Here is a 9,304-nt window from a genome sequence, read left to right as displayed (position 1 = left end):
AGGTTTCTATGCCTAATCCTAAATGTGTAACATGCAGTTTTATATTAACCATTAGTAAAAAATAATACTGAAGAACAAGGTAAGGAAGAAAATGTGAATAAATAAAATAAGGGACTCATTTCTCCGTCTAGAAAATGGATATATTTGGTTACCCAAAATCACAATTAACTTGGCACAGCTCAAATTATATTAATCTGTGCGTGTCTAGGAGATCCTTAAACTCTCTCTCTGTTTAACTCTTACCAGAACACACTCAATGGAAACACCTGGGTACAAGAGGGACATGAAGTATACTGAAAACAAGGGCTTCCAAACCCTTGCAAAGGGCATTTCATGTGTCACTTCAGTAAATAAAATCCCAGCATGCTTTTGGTCATGTACAAAAATACTAGAGGGGCCTGGTTACCTATAATTACAAACCTCAGTGACTCTGAATGACAGGCTGATGTTTCACACATAACACTGTTTAAAATGATGTCAACATACACCCCACAAGGGAGCGCATGGGCCAGGATGGCGATGTCCCTGCATAAATACAAAGTGCAAGACAGGCGAGCTATTGCAGATCATTTAGCTACAAATTTCAGCCTTGGATGCAAGTAGCCATTTTAATTAAAAATAGTCCACAGAGAACTCCACTGAGCAAAATACCATAGTCATGCTGCAGTGTGCCCAATAGTTTGAAAAGCTAGACACTGACACTGATGTTATTTGTATGTCATGGCCTTCAAATTCACCAGATCTGTATTCATTTAAGCACTGATGGGATATTATGGAACGATTACCAAGACAGAGCTTTCCACCTCCATCAACAATGAATGATCTGATTGACTTTTTTTGTGGAACACTGCAGAATTCCAGATGCCGGGAGAGTCTATGCCACTATTCATACAGGCTATGCAACATCCAGGTTTTGGCGCACTACCTGCACATTGATATAAATATTCCATAGTCTACCCCTAGATTTCCACCGAGGCTTTCATAAGTTACACCCAGTATAATAATTAGCTGACACTTTCTTACTTCTCTTAAGTCATGTCCTAAATCAGTGCGAGACACATATAAAAGGTCTGACAGTTACATAAGGTTGTTACGATGACGTAAACTCCTAAGACTCTACAACAGTAGGAGGCCAGCCCTTTGGCATAGGGGGATTTCTGGCCATGTTGGAGAGCACTTTATGGCTTTGGGCTGGAAGTATGTCTTAGAGACACTCACCAGAAAATAAATCTTTTCTTAAAAGCTAATCATTGGAATGTAATGGAGTTAAAACATCATCCAAATTATTAGGTCTATCCCTCTGCTTAGAAATACGTAGTATGAGAGCAATTTTACTAATACTCAAGAGTGATTATATTACAACAGAAAAATCACAAATGGGATATTGACATAAATTAATGACAACTCTAATAAAAATAAAAATATGTAGTCAAATATTACATATGACAAATTCTTTTAGGTTACATTGTCTGCTCCTAATGCCTGAGGAAATTTCCTTATATGCAATACCAAGAAATAATGATACATTTAAACAGCTACTTGCATTTGATTTGAGCAACACATATACTTTATCAAAGTAAAATCCGCTCAGAGAAAACAATGGATCCAAATGCAGAGCTGCAGCTGTTTATATGGTTGGAAATAAACCATTTTTGAGTTTTCATTAGGCTTCTCTCCACATTCAACCCCAATTATCCGTAATGGAACATCCGCACTACTTCTACAGTCAATAAAGAAACAGACACTAGATAGAGTCTGAATGACCAGGGCATAATGAGCAACACTGCCTTCGGAATCTCTTGGAACTAGAGTTTCAGCACATTCAACCAATACTGATGTTTCTTCATGATGCCACTGTACCTTTAAAGTGGGCAACTCAAATGAGAATAAACTGTCCTTTACAATGACCTGCAGAAGACCCATTTCTACAAGTGAGCACTGTGCTTGGTTACTTCACTGAGTGAAATAACCTGCAAAGAGATCCAACAGCAATAGCCTGCAACCTCCTAGTTACAAGAGCAGAGACCTAACCACTCCTCCAAACTGCTGTTTGATCCTCACTTTCAAAGCATGTCAGATTAATCATTAAAATAAGTACAGCCCTTTACTCCTGGTATATAAAACAGCCCCAAACCTTTGTCCAAGGTTAATCTTGCAACATCCAGCACAGTTAGTACAATAGAAGATTCCTGTCTTCTTGACAGTCTTTTCAACATTTCAGGTTCTATTACAAACAAAATTATAGTTTCTATTGCTGCACAGTAAGGAGGAAACATGCTCTTCCTTACAGATATGCAGATAACTTGATAATGTAATGCAAATATTATGTAACTGGCATAACTAAGTCACCCCCTCCCCCCACCACACACACGCCATAATGAGTGAACATGTTTCTATGGATTTGTGGTGTATTTCTACTGCACTTAGTATTACAACACCATGATACACTGGCCTTTTTACTCCTTCAAGGAAGTTTCACATTTGTACAATCAAGCTGTTTCACTGAGCAATTGAAATTCAAACAAGCAAAATGATGTATGGCTCTCTATATCCACATAGCAGCCATCCTCCCTGTTATCTCCATTACTCAACAATAATTGCCAACAAACCCACACATTTTCCAGACAATGCTAAGAAATAAAAAAAAACACTAAAATGTCATTCTGTAGAGAATATAACAGGTTTTGAATTTTGCCCTAAGCCCTCCACCTGGACTATATTGTTGTTGTTGTTCAACAGGAGGCCAGTGAAGAATTGATTCATAAAGCTTCAACACACAGAAATACAAATTCTCTCTGCCACCCACATGTTGCTGTAGTTTAACAGCAGAAAAGTGACTGGAATGACCACCCCTCCGATCTGCCTTCAGTAATAACCACCTGATTTATTCAGGAGAGCTCAGGATGTTGTAAACAGATGTGTACAACACAGGAGAAACTCTGAAAAGCCCCCAAAACTAGGCAAATTGAAGTTGTTACAACTTTAACCCACATTGAGTTATTACTTAATTACTATGAAATCTTCACATGGAAAATGAAATAGGTGTACTATATTTTCTAAAAGGCCGCAAGGCTTATGTGTGGTAATATTGTTTTTGAGAATCACATCGTACTGGATAAAAAATAAACATCCTTATCCATAACTAAAAAACCTAGGTGACTTAACTGTTTACTCACATTTAATTTCCAAGATTTATAATTTTTCAAACAACTTTCCACAATGTAACCAGCAACACATCCTTCAGCCTGTGTCCAACAGGTGATCACAAACAGAATATGGATCACTGCAGGCTGAGGTACATTCGCTGGCACTGCTCCATGTCTTAAGGGTGGCATTGTGACTTTTCTTCACTTAGTGCACCATCAATGTGTAGCTATTGAGCTTACATCAGAAGTTGCATTTTTATCATACACTTATGAGCAGGATTATTGGGCTCAACATTTCCTAAATTAGATACAAAGCAGACAGAAAAGGCCTTGGTAGCCAGCAGTCAGACAATTTCCTAAGAAAGTTGGAGGAATTTGGTTGCCTTATTTAACAACCCACTAGCTAACAAAATACTTCTAAAAAGACACGGTCTGCTGGTGCAATTCTACATGCCGCCCATCCCCCCACTTACTTCTGAAGTCTGGCCATCTGCATGGCTTAGTTCTGTACCTTCCTATCTGGAAAGATTTGTTTTTAAAAAATGGAAGTGCAGGAAAGAATCACAACATTCAGCACTTTTAAAAGCTATCAAAACCAAGGTGACAATATTTTGGCTCAAACGCTCACGACTCCATATTAAACACATTAACAGCACAGTTCAAGAGGTTACACGTTTAGTTTCCACAAGGCAAAACAAACTAGGTCTCCAGTTTTACTCACATCAACTGCTGCTCTTTAAAAGCCACACTAACCCCGTAAAGGAGAACAAATGAATTACAGTGTGATTAACCATGACACACCAGATCAACTATTTTAAAAGCAAGCACACATCGCCGAAAAAGTAATGCAAAAACAAGGAAATTTTAAGACGATGCTGTAATTGTACAGCACCACATAAAAGACAACTTAAAACAATCATTTGAAACTTCACAATTTGCGGTATATCAAGAGTTGATTTTACCTTAATACGAGTGTGTGCGCGCCGACGACAGAGCTTTCACTTCCACAAGGAAAGAGATTCCAACTTCAGGGAGGAAATGCGGACTTTTCTTCACATAATATTCGCTACAACTCAGCAGAAGGCTCCCGTGTGTCCTTTGCACCCTGTAATCCGCAAACCCCAGAGAAACCCGAAATAAATATGTCGTATACACCAAGGGCAGACAAGCCAGAGGGTAAAGTTTGGAGTGGAATGAAGTCAGGAGGTGCCGCTAACTATTTCATTAGCAGTTACTGTGTCTGCGTTGTAAGAGAAGCTACAGGAGACAGCGGCAACCACTCGCAGACCAAGAGAGAGAGCCACTTTTGAGACGAGAGCCACAGCCAGTGACCTACAAGGGAAAAATCAGCGAGTGACCTTAAACCCGCTTTCACAGAGCATTATTTCCACATGGGAAAAAATATTAGAAGACACATTTTACATTGTGGATCATCTAAAGACTGAAACAATTAGCGCAGCATCCCTGACAACACACATTGCTGTAATAATGGTCACGCAGAGGACTGGTGTGCTTGTTTAGACGCGAAGTATCATAGACTAAAGCCACTTTGTTTTTAATATGAACACAGATTTTTAATTTTCAGAAAAAAAAACTTACAAGGTAAGTCTAAGTAAAACTGAAACTATACCAGGTTTTGGGAAAAAAAACGAATTTTAAGACTTACAACACCTCATTTTTGGTTTTCTCAGATATACTAAGAGTTTCTAAAAATATAATTCAGTATAAACTAATATTATGTGGTTTGATTTTTTTATAGGTCTGTTCTCGATTATGTAGGCTGTACCTTGCCTTCAAAAGCAACATGGGAACGGTTATTAATTTCTGCAAATGAACTGAACATAAGAATAACTATCACAAAACACATACATAGATTGCTACCCCCAAATTAATTCAAGGTAAACAGCGTTTGTACGTTTTGGAATATGAATCAGCATTAATGATAAGCAATTATTTTTCGCTCTTTGAGTGTTTTTCGTTATGTAACTCAGTCGTTTTACTCATATTTCAAACAGACTCCGAAATATAGTCACATTTACTGGAAGAAAATAAATCCTAAGTACAACCTTTACTACATCATGCAACGTTACCTTGCATTGGGTCCATGTGCTAGATCGGTATCCCTTCCCCCCACGCGGCCGTGTGCTTTGTGAGCTCGTTTTTTTCGCCTGCACGGTCACATTGTGGTTGATTAATTCTCCTTTCGCCTTGCTCAGTCATTCAGATTTGGAAAGTAAATAACAAGTTGACATCATTACAGCTCTGCATTAGTGTGACACATTCCTTTGGTTACCCAGCCCTTTCGAGTATCTGCGCACTCAAAAAGCAGGCCTGGGAGTACTGTAGTTAAAAAAAGGAAAATGCACTGCCTGTTTATTTAAGCATTTGAGCACAAGGAACCATTTCAGGTCACAGTCTGCGTGTTCTTAAAAGAAACTCAAAAATATAATGCATCATTTGAGAGGATCACGCAAAGAGTTCCGTCTATGAAATAATACTACTGCTACCACCAATAATTAATACAAATGATATACATTCATTAGCTTTTTTCCCAGCGGTAAACAATAGCACACACGTGGTACACTTTAACATAAATAAAAATCCCAACAATTTGACAATTATACTGTCATAAACACTGAACAGTGTTTATATTGTTTATGCTGAAAATCAATTCTAGGGTCATTGTAAAGACACCGCTGCTATTTGATAAAGGTCGTGTCTGAGAGCAATATAAAACCTTTGTCTCATGCATATGTAAGATAATATTAAATACTCAGACAATTATAAAGAACTTATCCCCCACAAGCATACATTTATCTCAGTCATATTTCCTACAAGCTCTGGTAATAATAAAAATATTTCAGCACCAGGTGACAGTCCTGTGTTGTCTGGAAGAATGAATTATTACATTAATTGCACGTTTAATTCCTCATTTGTATTAACAAAGTTTGCAATTTATCATTAAAATCAATTAACTACCATTTAAAACTCATCTGATTCAGATGTTTATGCACAATTTGCATTTACATGGAAACTGCCCTTTTGACACACAAATGAGTGTCAGAAATGCTGTGGCACTATTGACTGGATTACGTATTTTTAAAAATGATGGAACCTATATATTGCTGCTTCCATCTTTAAACCAGGAGGAGCAACTGGTTCGCCATGGGATTTTTCATGCTTGAACTGTAGATCATAGACTCACAAAAAACTTCCAGGTAGCTAAAGCTCTGTTTCTGCTGAAGTGTTTAGCTCATGCACAACACCTGCTGCGTGCACATAATGGCCAGAGGGTTATCCGGAGGGAAAGCTCAAAACTGTCCTGGGGCCTGGAGCATCCAGAAGAGAACAGTGAGATGTGGTGTTCTGTAACTGCTGCTGCCTGTGCTGTTAATGCGATCAGTGAAGAACAGGCTTCCAGCATCAAGTAACCTTAATGGTTTAGGCCAGCAGCCATATCACCCTGCAACTCTCAACTAGCAACCCACAGAAGCTAGGCAGGTGTGAACCTGGTTAGTACCTGGATGGGAGACCTCCTGGGAAAAACTAAGGTTGCTGCTGGAAGAGGTGTTAGTGGGACCTGTAGGGGGTGCTCACCCTGCAGTCTGTGTATGTCTTAGTGCCCCCAATATAGTGATGGGGCCACTTTACTGTAAAAAGGTGCAGTCCTTCAGATGAGATACAAACCCAAGGTCCTGTGGAAAAGAGTAGGGGTGTTACCCTGGGGACCTGGCCTTTACCAACCATGGTCTTCTAATATTCCCCATCTATGAATTGGCTTCATTACTCTGTTCTTCTCCCCACTGATAGCTCATGTGTCGGGATTGTACTGGCACATCATCCAGGTGAATGGTGGTGGATGGTAGTCATCATTACATGTAAAGTGCTTTGAGTGGAATGTCCAGAAAAATGCTATATAAGTGTAAGCAATTATAATTAATGAACTGTTTTCCCACAGTGCTGCCAAGGGCTCTACAGAACACAACTGGCCACTAGAGAGGACATCTAGCCCCAGTACCCCACATTACACATGTAATGTGAGGAAGACCTTGGAGAAGAGGTAACAATTTTAGCGAAAGAGTTCAACTGGCTTGACCCTTCATGGGACATTGTGTCCATCGCCCAGGTTGGGTATCGCAGCACTTTGATCCTGGCTTTTTCTAACAGGCTTGGGGTGTCTGTCTGTGTGGAGGTTGCATGTTCTCAGCCTGTCCATGTGAGTTATCTCTGAGAGCATGCTGGCTTATTGCTGTCTGTCAGTTGCTTATGGTGTGGTTCCACCTTGTGCAGAGTGCTTCCAGAATACACTTTAGGTTGGCATGACCCTTACCAGGATTAAGACTTCTACAAATCATGTATGAAGGATGGTATGATGTAGAATAACCATATTATTTAGTTTTGCATGTTGTATCAAAACCTGCTATTTGGTGTTTAATGAGGGCACTTAGGACATAGACCCACAGACATAGAAGTATGCCAACTTTATTAACAAAGAAACCCACAAAACGTAAAATCCCCCTGCCTGTGGTGGTGTTTCTCAGGTGTTAGAGAAATTTCCATTTATCACAGGTCCGCCTGCCCAATGAGAGGCCCTTCACACATATGTCCTCTCTGCCATGTGGGTCCTGTGTGACCTCATGCCAAAGTGGCATCCACCTGCACCCTCCCCCACACACATGGGGAGAACAGAAAAAAGGAAAACACAAACAAGAAAAATGGCACAACTGTGAACAAGGGCTCTGGATCCATGATACTGTCACTGGCTGCCTGATTCTGCAGAGTAACTAAGGACTTGAATGTGATCATGGCATCACAGACTTGCAAGAATCCGGGAGGCTACAGCAGTCCCTGTCTTTAAATATGGGTGATGTAATTAGTGGAGTACCACAGGGATCTGAATTAGGACCACTAGGTTCTGAAACTGTGGGTTAGTGAAAAGTGCTGATGATACAGATTTAGGAGAATTGGCAAATACTATAGAAGCAGCAAAAGAAAATTCGAAATAAGTTAGGTAAAATTCAAAACCAGGCAAACATATGGCAGAAGACATTTAATGTGAATAAATGCAGAGATTGGCTTGCAGAAGGCAAAACAAAAATGGGACATATAGACACAAAATGGGAAACAGTGGAAGGCTACACATGAAAAAATGAAAGTTTTTATATTGATATATCATTTATGTTTTCTATACATTGGGGAAGCAATAAAAATGGGTAAATAAGAAGAGTGTACTTTTGTAATATTTTTGTTTTTCTGTCTTTTACCCTATTCATGACAACTGTGTGTATAAACAGGTTAGGTTCTCATCAATTAAACTGTTAATACATGATATCTCTTCTATTATTTTCATAATAATATAATATTGTTTCTCAAACTAAATATCTTTCCATGTGAATGAACGAACACTACCAAGAATACATATCACACGACATTATGTATATTTTACAGAGCGTATTATTTTAAATTTAGCTTTATAGATGGTAATCATTAAATAATTACTTATATGATATGTTATTTAGTAGCAACAAGTTGATCACTGTTTTAGACTCGATTCAGCGGGACTATTTCGTTCACTGGCTCAAACTTGATCCAATGGCTTTCTATTCAGCTGACTTGGTTAGTCAAATGAACGAACGAGCTGATTCAGTCAAGGATTCACCAGAAGGAATCGAACTGCCCAGCTCTGCTGTCCCAACTCGCCCAAAGGGTGCAAGGCTGATTTGTTTCATCCCCTGCCAGGGCTGGGGCCTCAGGAGGAGAGACAGAGGCTCCATTCACCATTCAGGCCCATCAGCTCACCAGGGGTTCCTCCACTTTCGTCACATTTGTCCCCCATGTGTCCAAAGTTTCGTTCCCCTGTGCTAAAGCAAGCCGGAGCGGCCACGCCCACGCCCACCTGCACCCATGCCGACACACGTGGGAGAACAGGACCCAGAGAGCAGAGCAAAGGAGTGTACACCTACTGAAGTCCGTTGTAGTGGCTACAGGGCTCCGTATCCTGTTCAGTCCATTCTTAGGAACTGAGACGATTTTAAAGATTGGTCAAACTGCATTTTACAAAATATGTGAAAAAGAAAATAACGTGTTGTGTTATACACAAGGTTTAAATAAATAATACGGTTCCTACATACATACTCACTCACACGGAGAAACGTGAG

General features: G+C 39.6%; 1 protein-coding gene across 3 annotated transcripts in view; it reads right to left on the bottom strand.

Moving 5' to 3' along the window:
* The window catches only part of tbl1x (transducin beta like 1 X-linked), an 89,383-nt gene extending 83,994 nt beyond the window's left edge, over nt 1-5,389 (bottom strand). The window contains exons 1-2 of one of the 3 annotated variants that reach the window (XM_088609464.1): nt 5,237-5,389; nt 4,109-4,251 (exon numbers count right to left, since the gene is read on the bottom strand). The gene's annotated coding sequence lies outside the window, so the exon portion shown is untranslated. Of the gene's footprint in view, nt 1-4,108; nt 4,592-5,236 lie in introns of those variants that run through there. The other 2 variants (XR_015927803.1, XM_088609471.1) reach the window with 2 other exon arrangements.
* Nucleotides 5,390-9,304: the final 3,915 nt, after the last annotated feature.

This window comes from Lepisosteus platostomus, chromosome 2 (assembly GCF_059453375.1).
Source record: "Lepisosteus platostomus isolate fLepPlt1 chromosome 2, fLepPlt1.hap1, whole genome shotgun sequence".
In the NCBI taxonomy this organism is placed as follows: domain Eukaryota; kingdom Metazoa; phylum Chordata; class Actinopteri; order Semionotiformes; family Lepisosteidae; genus Lepisosteus; species Lepisosteus platostomus.
This window is presented reverse-complemented; position numbering and strand designations above follow the sequence as displayed.